This window comes from Octopus sinensis, linkage group LG21 (assembly GCF_006345805.1).
Source record: "Octopus sinensis linkage group LG21, ASM634580v1, whole genome shotgun sequence".
Lineage (NCBI taxonomy): Eukaryota > Metazoa > Mollusca > Cephalopoda > Octopoda > Octopodidae > Octopus > Octopus sinensis.
Window position 1 is genome coordinate 10,692,762 of NC_043017.1, and position 12,500 is coordinate 10,705,261.

The 12,500-nt window shown below is 38.2% G+C and overlaps 1 protein-coding gene across 1 annotated transcript in view; it reads left to right on the forward strand.

Annotated features, from left to right (window-relative positions):
• The first annotated feature begins 5,423 nt into the window (after window positions 1-5,423).
• The window catches only part of LOC118767411 (prokineticin receptor 2-like), a 51,690-nt gene continuing 44,613 nt past the window's right edge, over window positions 5,424-12,500 (forward strand). The window contains exon 1 of the mRNA XM_036511971.1: window positions 5,424-5,804. The gene's annotated coding sequence lies outside the window, so the exon portion shown is untranslated. The remainder of the gene's footprint in view (window positions 5,805-12,500) is intronic.

The window sequence follows — 12,500 nt, forward strand, 5'->3', positions numbered from 1 at the left end:
AGTGAGGGAACAAGTAGGGGAGAATGGGAGAACGTGATGGAGAAGGACAGAAAGAGAGAAGGGAAGGTCTGATGTGCGTGAAAGTCAGAGATTTTGATAAAGTGAGGAAGAAAGGGAAGAATATAAAGAAAGTGAAAGTGAAAGTGAAGAAGATAGATATAAGTTAAATGTAGAGGAAAAAGAGGAGGAAAGGACATGGAAATGGTGATGTAAAGAGAGAGAGAGGGGGGAGTTAGATACAGCTAAATGTAATAGAGTAGGATGGAGAAAGACAGAGAGAGAGAGGGAGGGAGAGAAAGACAGAGATAGGAAATTGTTAAAGACGGTGACGGCGGGATTGAGAGAGAGAGAGGAGAGATAGAACGAAGTTATAGAGAGGAAGAAAGACTGTGCAAAAGGGGAGAGGGAGAAAGGTGGTTAACAAGTGATTAGTGAAAGATAGATGGAGAGAGAGAGAGAGAGAGAGAGAGAGTATGAAATAAGAAGGAATGAGAGTAAGAGGGAAGAGAGTAGAGGACATCGCAGTGAGAGAGGAGGAAAAATTAAAACAGAGTGGGGATGAGAGAGAGAGAGAGAGAGAGAGAGTAATGAAATAAGAAGGAATGAGAGTAAGAGGGAAGAGAGTAGAGGACATCGCAGTGAGAGAGGAGGAAAAATTAAAACAGAGTGGGGATGAGAAGAGAGAGAGAGAGAGAGGCATAAAGAGAGAGTGAAATGAAGTGAGGACGTGAAGTATAAAACGCGAGGGGAAAAGAAGAAAATGACGAAGACGTGGAGGGATGTAGAGAGAGAGAGAAGACGTGAGTAAAAGAGTAAGAAAGATAGAGAGGGTGAGATAATTGTTAGAGACTGATAGAGAGTAAGACGAGAGAGTAAAATGTGTTAGAGAGGGCGTAGAGAGAGGAAAGAAAAATTAAAAGTGACAGTGAAAGGAGGAGAGTGAGGGATAGAGAGATAGATGGAAAGAGAACGAAACATTGGGAAACAGAGAGACAGAAGGAGAGAGAGACAGGAAAAAGAGCGAGTGAGAGTGAGAGTGAGAGAGAACAGGACTAAGACAGAGGGGTATGAGGAACAGAGAGAGAGAGAGTATGTAAGATAGAGAAGAGAGAGGCAACCAGATGGAGTGGGGGGGGAGAGATGTATAATAAAAAGAAAGAAGAATTAGCGGGAAAAGTCAGTTGACGATAATAAAAGAAAATAGGAATGATAAAATAGAGAAACAGAGAAGCAGAGAGAGAGAGAGGGGGGAGAGAGAGAAACGGATAGAGACAGAAACAGAAGCTAAAGATGAGAGAGGATAAGAAAGTGAAAGTGAAAGAGAGAGTGAGAGAGAGGTGAAAGAGAGAGAGAAACGGATAGAGACAGGAACAGAAGCTAAAGATGAGAGAGGATAAGAAAGTGAAAGTGAAGAGAGAGAGGGGGGGAGAGAGAGATAAAGGGATAGAGACAGAAACAGAAGCTAAAGATGAGAGAGGATAAGAAAGTGAAAGTGAAAGAGAGAGAGAGGGGGGAGAGAGAGAGAGAAAGGGATAGAGACAGAAACAGAAGCTAAAGATGAGAGAGGATAAGAAAGTGAAAGTGAAAGAGAGAGAGAGAGGGGGGGAGAGAGAGAGAAAGGGATAGAGACAGAAACAGAAGCTAAAGATGAGAGAGGATAAGAAAGTGAAAGTGAAAGAGAGAGAGAGGGGGGGGGATGATGGAGGCATGCTAAATGACAGGACATGAAGCCAAGTAACAACGAATATAACCTTGTGACATTGATCTAACGCTGTTGTGTTTTACTTAGTGTATCTCATGTGGAGCAATGTGACGGCGGTTCGTCCATGTTCACCGCGAAAGAAGAAACTACCTGCGTTAGAACAACTGACATGTATGTGTATGTGTGTCCATTGGTTTTACCTGCTCAGGGGGGAAATGGTAAGGCTACTTCAGAATAAAATAATATGCTAGATAGACAGATAGACAGACAGATAGATAGATAGATAGATAGATAGATAGATAGATAGATAGATAGATAGATAGATAGATAGATAGATAGATAGATAGGTAGGTAGATAGAAGATAGATAGATAGATAGATAGATAGATAGATAGATAGACAGATAGATATTGATAGATAGATAGATAGATAGATAGACAGACAGATAGATAGATAGAGATAGATAGACAGATAGATAGATAGATAGATAGATAGATAGATAGATAGATAGATAGATAGATAGATATTGATAGATAGATAGATAGATAGATAGATAGATAGATAGATAGATAGATAGATAGATAGATAGATAGATAGACAGATAGATATATGTGTATATATACATATATATACTTTATTTAAAGCAGCAGAAAATTCAACAAAATCCGTTACTCTGAGTTTCTCGTTGCCGTTCATCAAACTGTCTGATGAACGGCAACGAGAAACTCAGAGTAACAGATTTTTGTTGAATTTCTGCTGCTTTAAATAAAGCATATTACTCTACCACTGGTATTTGGGTATATATATATATATATATAGAGAGAGAGAGATGAATACAGCTAGATAGATAAATCTATCAGTATATCCATGTAATTATTTATATATATATATATAATGTTTGTATATAAGTAGATAAAAAATGCGTGTAGATACATAAACACACACATATGTATGTATATGCATATGTATGGTTGTACGTGCGTAATTGTAAGCATGAAGGAAATGCGTGAGTGTATGTGTATATATATTTATATATATATAATGTATATGTATGTATGTATGTATGTATGTACGTGTGTGTGTGTGTGTGTATTGCATTCAGAGATTTCCCAGCCGAAAAGACATCACAGGTCCTCATCATTGCAAGGCGCTCAGCTCTTCCAATTCTCATAATAAATCTTTACAGTACAAACGTATTGAGCTCTCTCAGGGATAGTAGTACATGGTACATCCTAATTGCTCTAGAGACGTAATGTGTATGTGTGCGTGCGTGTGTGCGTGCATGCGTGTGTGTGTGTGAGTGTGTGTGTGTGAGTGTGTGTGTGTGAGTGTGTGAGTGTGTGTGTGCGTGTGTGTGTGCTTATGATAAGCACTGAAGCACCGAGAGTTTCACTCTGAGAATCTATGTGTGTGTGTGTGTTTGCAGTTTGTTTGTGTGTGTAGTATCTATAGCTATCTGTCAACTTACATAACTACCTCCATCTATCTTTTTATCTATCTATTTACCTATCTGTCTGTCTATCTATCTTTTTGTCTGTCTGTCTATCTATCTATCTATCTATCTATCTATCTATCTATCTATCTCTATGTATGTATGTATGTGTCTATCTCTCTCTCTCTATCTATCTATCTCTATCTATCTATCTATCTATCTATCTATCTCTATCTATCTCTGTATGTATGTATGTATCTATCTATCTATCTCTCTATCTATCTATGTGTGTATCTCTCTCTATCTATCTATCTATCTATCTATCTCTCTATCTCTCTCTATGTATGTCTGTATGTATGTATTTATCTCTCTCTCTCTCTCTCTATCTATCTATCTATCTATCTATGTATCTCTCTCTCTCTCTATCTATCAAGCTATTCTCATCCATCTATCCAGCCATCCCTCTATCACTATGTCTGTCTGTCAACCTGCCTGATCGAACTCTCAATAAAACCAACTCTACTGTCATTAAACTGTAGCGACATACTCTCACCCTCTTCCACCTCCCCTTCCACTTACTCTTGCATTCCTCTTACTCTCTTCCTCCTGCCCCTCATGCTTCTCCCTTTATCTCCCTCATGCTTCTCCCCTATTATCACTTCTTAATATCGCCTTCCTTATCTTTATTTGCACCTCCAGTGTAAATCTTATAATCTCTCCCTTCAACACTTCCAATCGCTCTCTCCGACTGTCCCTCATACCCCCTTTCTTTCTCATTCTTCTTTTCTCTTTCTGTCTTTCTCTCTCTGTCTCTCACTCACTTTCTGTCTCTTTTTTCTCTGTCGTTCTTTCTTTTTATCTCTTTGAGCTTCACACTCTTTCTCTCTGTTTGTCTTCCTTTCTTTTCCTGCGTTTGATCCCCCATCTCTCTCTCTCCCTCTCTCTTTATTCTCAATCCCTGTACAGTACATCTTTCTTTTCTCTTCTCTTTTAGCATTTCCTTTCTATCACTTTCTCTTCTTCTCCCCTTTATCATTTCTTCACTTTCTGTTTCACTTTTCTCTATCCCCCCTCTCTCTCTTTCTCTCTTCCAACAACCTTCTGGACTTTATTGTGGCGGGGAAAAGCGACACCAATATAACACGGGGGAGGAGGAGAACCTTTAACGTGGTCACCATACCTGCTAGAAAGATCAGCCAAATCTTCTTCAAACCACATTCTACTATCTTTAAAACAAAAACAAATGAATGAAAAAACATTGGGTAATGAATGTGGTCCTGTATCCAAAATTGCAAATAAAGAAAGACAGGTTGGAATTACTTTAATCGTAATTCTGTTTAATCAAGGATCACCTGGGGTCGGACAACAGCAGCAACAATAAAAACTGCAGTAGCAGTATAAACCTCCCCACCACCACCACCCCACCATCATCATCATCATCATCATCATCATCATCATCATCATCAACAACAACAACTGTAGCGGTAACGGCAGCGCTAGTAGCAATAGCAGTGTCACCATCACCACCATCACCATCAACATTATCATCATCACCATCATTATCAGCAGCGTCACCTTCTCCGCCACCACCAACATCGCCGCCATCATCATCACCACCACCTCCACCATCATCAACATCATCAACATCATCATCATCAGCAACAGTAACAGAAGCCAGCAGTGGCAGTGACTGCAGCAACTGCAGCAACAACAGCAACAATAACAACCGCTACAGGAACAAGAAGAACAAGAACAACAACCTCAACAACCACAGCAAGAACAACGACCACAACAAGAAAAGCAGTAACACTAGCATCTACATGGACGTTCCGACTGCTAGAAACAGTAGCCAAGTCTCCTTTCCAAAAAAAATCACACCCGACCTATCGCCTTCTGTAAGAACAGTTCGCGTTATATTATGTAGTCTTACATAGACCACAACTGAAACAAAAACAAAAAAAACGTGATGGACACGGCTGGACTGGCTTTGATAATGGGTGTACACAGATGAGGGTTGACCTGGGGGTGTTAAACAACAGCAGCAACCACGACAGCAGCAACAGCAGCAGCAACGCGTTAATATTTCGAGCGCATCTCACTTTCTCTCGATCGCTCCTCATGGGTGTACGTACGAATTAGTTGTTGTGTGTATATAACTATATAGACTGCACACACACAAACACACACATATATATATAGATAGATATACTCATACATATATACACACTTGCCCACACACAAACATACATATATATATATATAGATATCTTCTTTTTCTTACTCATACATATATACACACTTGCCCATACATACACATACGTACGTACACAGATAGCTACATAAACACACGAATACATACGTACGTAGGCTACATACAAACACACACAACACACACACACAAACGTCCCCTTTACTCGTGACATGTCCCCTGCAGTGACGACCGTGTCGGGGACGAAACACGGACCGCGGCCACGGAGCTTTCATGCTGTAGTTTCCATATATTGTCAGCTTCAGCGAAGATACCAACCCAGCGAAAGGAAAAGATAGATAAAGAGAGAGAGAGAGAGAAAAAAAGCGCGGGAGAGAGAGATAAGGAGAGGAATTCTGAGATAGAGGAGAGAACCCAAAGGCTACCAAGAAACAGGAGTACGTATCAAGGGAACTGTTCGACGTAAGGAATATTAATTCTTGGATTCTTTTCAACCTAACAATTCTATTTCTCTATCTGCCTGTCTGTCTATCTATCTGTCTGTCTATCTATCTATCTATCTATCTATCTATCTATCTATCTATCTATCTATCTATCTATCTATTTATCTATCTATCTGTCTATCTATCTATCTGTCTGTCTATCTATCTATCTATCTATCTATCTATCTATCTATCTATCTATCTATCTATCTATCTATCTATCTATCTATCTATCTATCGTCTGTCTGTCTATCTATCTATCTATCTATCTATCTATCTATCTATCTATCTATCTATCTTTATACTTACACATACACACAAGTACATCATCGTCGTTTAACGTCCGTTTTCCATACTGGCATGGGTTGGACGGTTTCACTGAGGTTTCACAGCGGCTGTACATATATATAATATGTATATATATATATATATATATATATATATATATATATACATACACACATACACACACACACACACACACACCTATATACATATATATTCTACGTATGTACGTGCGTGTATATATTTATATATGTATCAATACACACACATGCATACATAATATATACAGTATGTATACATATATATATGCGTGCATGAATGCATAGCTATGCAGTGTGCCCATCCAACACATGGTAAACTGAGATCTCCCTCTCTCTTTCTCTTTCTCCCCTCTCTCTCTATATATATACATATATAATGGTGTGTGTGTGTGTGTGTATATATGTCTACGTACCGTAGTGGTGTCCAGGTTTCAGGTTGATGGAATTCACACAACACACATGAATCTGTATTACATTGTCATGCTTGAGTTGGCTGATCAGCCAGGCATGAGTTGAAGGGGACCCTAAATAGCTGGTCGTAGTTGCCGACCCATACTACAGCCGTTGCCCTTTCTATGAGACCAGCCAGGGACTGTTTTGTGGCAGGGAGTGACCTCTGACACAAAAAGGTTAGGGATTCCATTTCATCCGCTCATAATCGCCACACAAGTACAGGCAATTACTCAACACACACACACACACACGAACACACACACACACACACACACACACACACACGCACACACACGCACAAACACACGCGAACACACACACACACACACACACACACACACACCACACACGCACACACACACACACACACACGCACACACACACACACACACACACGCACACATATACTAATACACAACCATGAACGTATCTACATGCATGCATGCACACATATGCATATGAATGTGCATACACTTGCATTCTAGCACATACACTAACACACACACACACACACACACACACACTTTCACACACACTGATGCACAGCCCTGTATGCATCGCTCCCACACACATGTACACACACGTTTAGACATGCATGAGTGGACATATACATGCTCACTAACACTCATACACACACTCATACATACATGCATACACACGCATACACACATAAGGTATATACGTAGGAACAATGGTATGTACACATGTATACATACATGGACACGCATATACAAACTGACACATGTACAAACGCATACATATAGGAATGCGTATTCGCTTGTATACTAAGGCATACACACACATATGCATACTACTGCTCATACACATACAAAGGAGTATGCACAAACTAAAACACACATATAAATGCATACACGAATATGCATATACACACACGTGTATGTTTAAACGTGAATGTATATACATACACACATTAAAACACTCGCACACAACCTAACACACACACATACACACACACACGTACACACACACATGTATGTTTAAACGTAAATGTATATACATACACACATTAAAACACTCGCACACAACCTAACACACACACACGTACACACACACATGTATGTTTAAACGTAAATGTATATACATACACACATTAAAACACTCGCACACAACCTAACACACACACATACACACACACACGTACACACACACATGTATGTTTAAACGTAAATGTATATACATCCACGCATTAAAACACACACACACACACACGTGTATACTAAAGCACTTACATAATCACATGAAACTATTTATCACATTCATACACACACCTACACATATACACACACACTTATGCAGACACATCAATGCATACATACACAGATTAAACCATTAAGATATACATACTAACACGCACACACAATACATGTACATTAATACAAAAACATACACACACACTGTTACAAACACACACACATACACACAATAAATAACTAATACAAAAATATTAGCATACAGTTCATATACATTAATGTAAATATATATATATACATATATACACACTAATACATGCATACAAGTGCATACATACATGTTAACACATGCACACAAATACACACATGCACACAATATGAAAGGTTAATATAAACATACATACACACCTTAATATACACATATGCATACACAAATTATATACACCCACAAATATACGCACATTGACACATGATGTATACACACTTATACATACACCATCAATACTCACAATAACATAATAATACAGACAATACAAATATATATATATATATATATATATATATATATATGCATAATCTATCTATCTACCTGTCTATCTCTGTCTCTCTATGTATACACACACACATATGCCTACACATATCATCATCATCATCATCATCATTTAACGTCCGCTTTCCATGCTAGCATGGGTTGGACGATTTGACTGGGGTCTGGGAAGCCAGGAGGCTGCACCAGGCTCCAATCTTGATCTGGCAGAGTTTCTACAGCTGGATGCTCTTCCTTAATGCCAACCACTCCGAGAGTGTAGTGGGTGCTTTATGTGCCACCAGCACAGGGGGATCAGTCAGGCGGTACTGGCAATGACCTCACTCGAATCTTTTTACACATGCCACCGGCACAGGTGCCAGTAAGGCGACGCTGGTAACGATCACGCTCGAATGGTGCCTCTTACATGTCACCAGCACGGAGGCCAGTTAACCGCTCTGGCAATGATCACGCTCGGATGGTGCTCTTAGCACACTAATAGCACGGCGCTCTAATGCCACATTGTCTATCTATGTATCTAACATTCTATCTATCTCCCTATCTGTCTATCTGTCCAATCTATATCTATGTTCCATCATCATATCATCATCATCCTTACTTATTTTTAAACTTCCACCTCTTTTTTTGGCCTGTTCTTCTCTGTGTTCAAACTACAACCTCATCACTGTATTCTGTATTCTTCCTGCTAGTCCATACCTTTTACAGGCAGCATTTATTACAGTTTTAAAAAAAAAAGTGTCATCGAAACAAAACTCAAAAAATATTAATTCTGAAAGAAAATAATTTCTTTATATATTTTTTTTTCTGCAAAATGTTTAACCCTTTAGTATTTAAACTGGCCATATCTGGCCAATAGTATTCTGCTTGTTTTATGCTCAAACTGGCCAGATCTGGTCTCTCTCACCAACCCTACAATATCGTTTAAAAAATTAACAGCTACCTCATCAAATTCTCATAGCTACAAGATGATGCATGATTAGTTCAAAATAAAGTGGAGGAAAAAGCATTAATTTTGGCAGAATAATGCGAAAACTAAAGGGTTAAACTATGATGAAAAAGTAAATTTTATTAACTAATTAAATGTAAATATAAAAATATGAATGAGGAATCTTAATAATGTTGGTTTTCTTTCCAAAAAAATGACCAATCACAATTACTTTTACGTGTATTCTTTTCCATAAAAAAGCAATTCCTATTTTCCATGATTCTACCAACACAAGTTCACTAAATAATGTTGTTGAAGAATGAAAACAGAAACCCTTAATAATGGTTTCATATTTGATCAGAAGGCCAGTAATTCTGGGCAAGGGCATAAGTTGATTATGTTGATCCCAGTGTTCAACTGGTGTTTACTTTATCGACCCCTGAAAGCGATAAAAAGCAAAGTCAGTCTTGGTGAAATTTGAACTCAGAACATTGGGATGGATGAAATGCACTTTGCCCAGTGCTGTAACAACTCTGCCAGCTCACCACCTTAGAGACCCTTAATAATTCTTTCTGCTATAGGCACAAGGCCTGAAATTTTTTTGGTGGAGCAGGGGTAAATTGATTACATTGACCCCAGTGTTTAACTGGTACTTATTTTATTGACCCTGAAAGGATGAAAACCAAAGTTGACCCCAGTAGCATTTGAATTCAAAACGTGAAGACAGATGAGAGGGTGCTAAACATTTCGCCCCAGTGTACCAACGATTCAGCCAGCTCGCTGCCTAGAAACCATTAATAATGGCATTTAAGCATTTACTCATTTCATTTCCTCAGAAGCGCCAGATTTATATTTGAACATTTCAGACTTCCTTTTCTTTCATTCCCAATCCCACAATTGTTTGTTTGCAAATCAAAAGATCACCATGAAAGATGATATCTTTGGCGCCTTATCTTGCTCTTAAAACTATTTATTTTGCTGCACTTAAAAAGCTGGAAATCGCGATACACAGATATTGTTTTGAGCTGAGCAGGGTTGTTAGATTCCCTTATTTGAAAATATAAGGACAAAGATCATGTCGTATGACCAGCTGGAAACGATGCCTCCTGGGGTTAAATTACAGTAACATTCGTCCTAAACCAGGACTGTCATGTTATGTTGGCCAATAATCTTTACTCCAAAGTACTGTTGCTGAATATCTCTCATTGTGAGATTTACAAATAGTAATTTTAACTTAAAAAGCTGATATTTTTTTTTCCACCTGAAATTTACTCTCTGCATATCTTTATATATAAAAGAGAGGTTGTGTGCTGTCTGTCTCCTACGATTTAGATTCCTAACTACTCCCACATTTTGCGGTGCAGTTTAACCAAAACCGGGTATCTTATAGTCGTGATTCATATCGAGCCCTTCTGGGTATTAGCGCGCGTCTACAATGAGTCTACGATTTAAAAAAAAATTTACCATCAATTTTTCCCATTTTTAATGCATTTTTGGCATATATAAGGGAAGTAACTCTCTAAAAATTTATTAAATCTCAGAACGTAAAAAGCTACAGTAACCACCCCCTTTGTGGTTAGCCATATTGAGATGGCTATTATACTTTACATCTCTAAAAATGCTTATATAGTTACTTCCCTTACAAACCCGAGCAACGCCGGGCGATACTGCTAGTTATATACTAAATACACATACTTAAAAACAATATCTTCCATGTAAACATATGGATGTACGACTGCTGCTGTTGTGTTTACAGTGCCATTTAGATTATCATAATCCAGTCTGCTTTCTTTATAGTGGATAAGTAACTACTTTAGACCAAAGGTAGGAGACATTGAGATAAGCACGGCTTTATATCATTGTTCCTACATATGTTTCCCCATTGTGGTTGCTGGGAAATCTGTATTTGGATATTCAATAAAGCGTTCCTTGATGATCCATTCTGGTTAAGCATCCTCATGCATTTGGAACAGATGCAGGCATGACTGTGTGTTAAGAGACTTGCTTTCCAATCATATGCTTCTGGGTTCCGTCCCACTGCATGGCACATTGGGCAAGTGTCTTCTTCTGTAGCCTTGGGCCAACCAAAGCCTTGTGAGTGGATTTGGTAGACGGAAACTGAAAGAAGCCCATCATATATGTGTGCGTGTGTGTCTTTGTATCTGTGTTTATCTCCCCATCACTGTTTGACAACTGGTGTTGGTGTGTTTTCATCCCTGTAACTTAGCAGTTCAGCAAAGGAGACTGATATAATAAGCACCAGGCTTAAAAATAAGTGCTGGGGTTGATTTGTTCGACTAAAACCCATTGAGGTGATGCTCCAGTATGGCCGCTGTCAAATGATGACTGAAACAAGTAAAAGACTAAAAGAATATATGACCAAGTGCTGATTTCCCAAGCAACCATAATTGCAAAACGTAGGAACTAAAATACAAATCCATGTTTCTCCTAATTTCTCCTAATTTCAAAATATTTGAAAACTGGAAAATTCTTAGTTTTGTGCAATCAATACATTGTATTCCAAAAACAAAAAGCCAACTGACATTATGCACACATCTAAATGGAACCAAACCAAATCTGGATTGGACTAAAAACAGTCAAAAGTTGGAACCAGTGCAATGCTATCCCTCTTCTATGCACTTTTTAATGAAATTTTTTCTTATAAAACTCTTAAAGTCACAAAATTTATTAGCAATCACTCTCGGACTTCAACCATTTTTACCTCATAAGTATTTTTCGATTTCACTGATTTTAACTAATTTCACAGAAGTAAATTGGATTTCAGAAAAGTCATTACACCAGTAATAGACACGTGCATTTGTTTTATTTCACTTCTTTATTTCTTTTATTTGTCACTCATTTAAACATTTAACCAATTAATTAATTGATTATTTGATTAATCATTTGATCGATCAATCAGTTAAATTTGCTAAGTCCTTTCATCACCATTCATGACCTTGTCAATGAAAATAATGAAGTTAAATTGAACCAGTGCATGTGTCTACTCCTGGCAAAATGACCCTCTTAATATGCGACAAAATATATTTCAAATTGATTCCTTTTATAGAAATCTTCCCCCCCAAAAAAAGCATAAAGGTGCTTCTTTTCGATTCACCAAGGCAAATGAAGCTTTAGCAAGGAGGAACTAATGCCATACCTTTTCTAGATTTTCTAACTAGAAAGGGTATGGCCTGGTCAGCCTGTAATGACATGC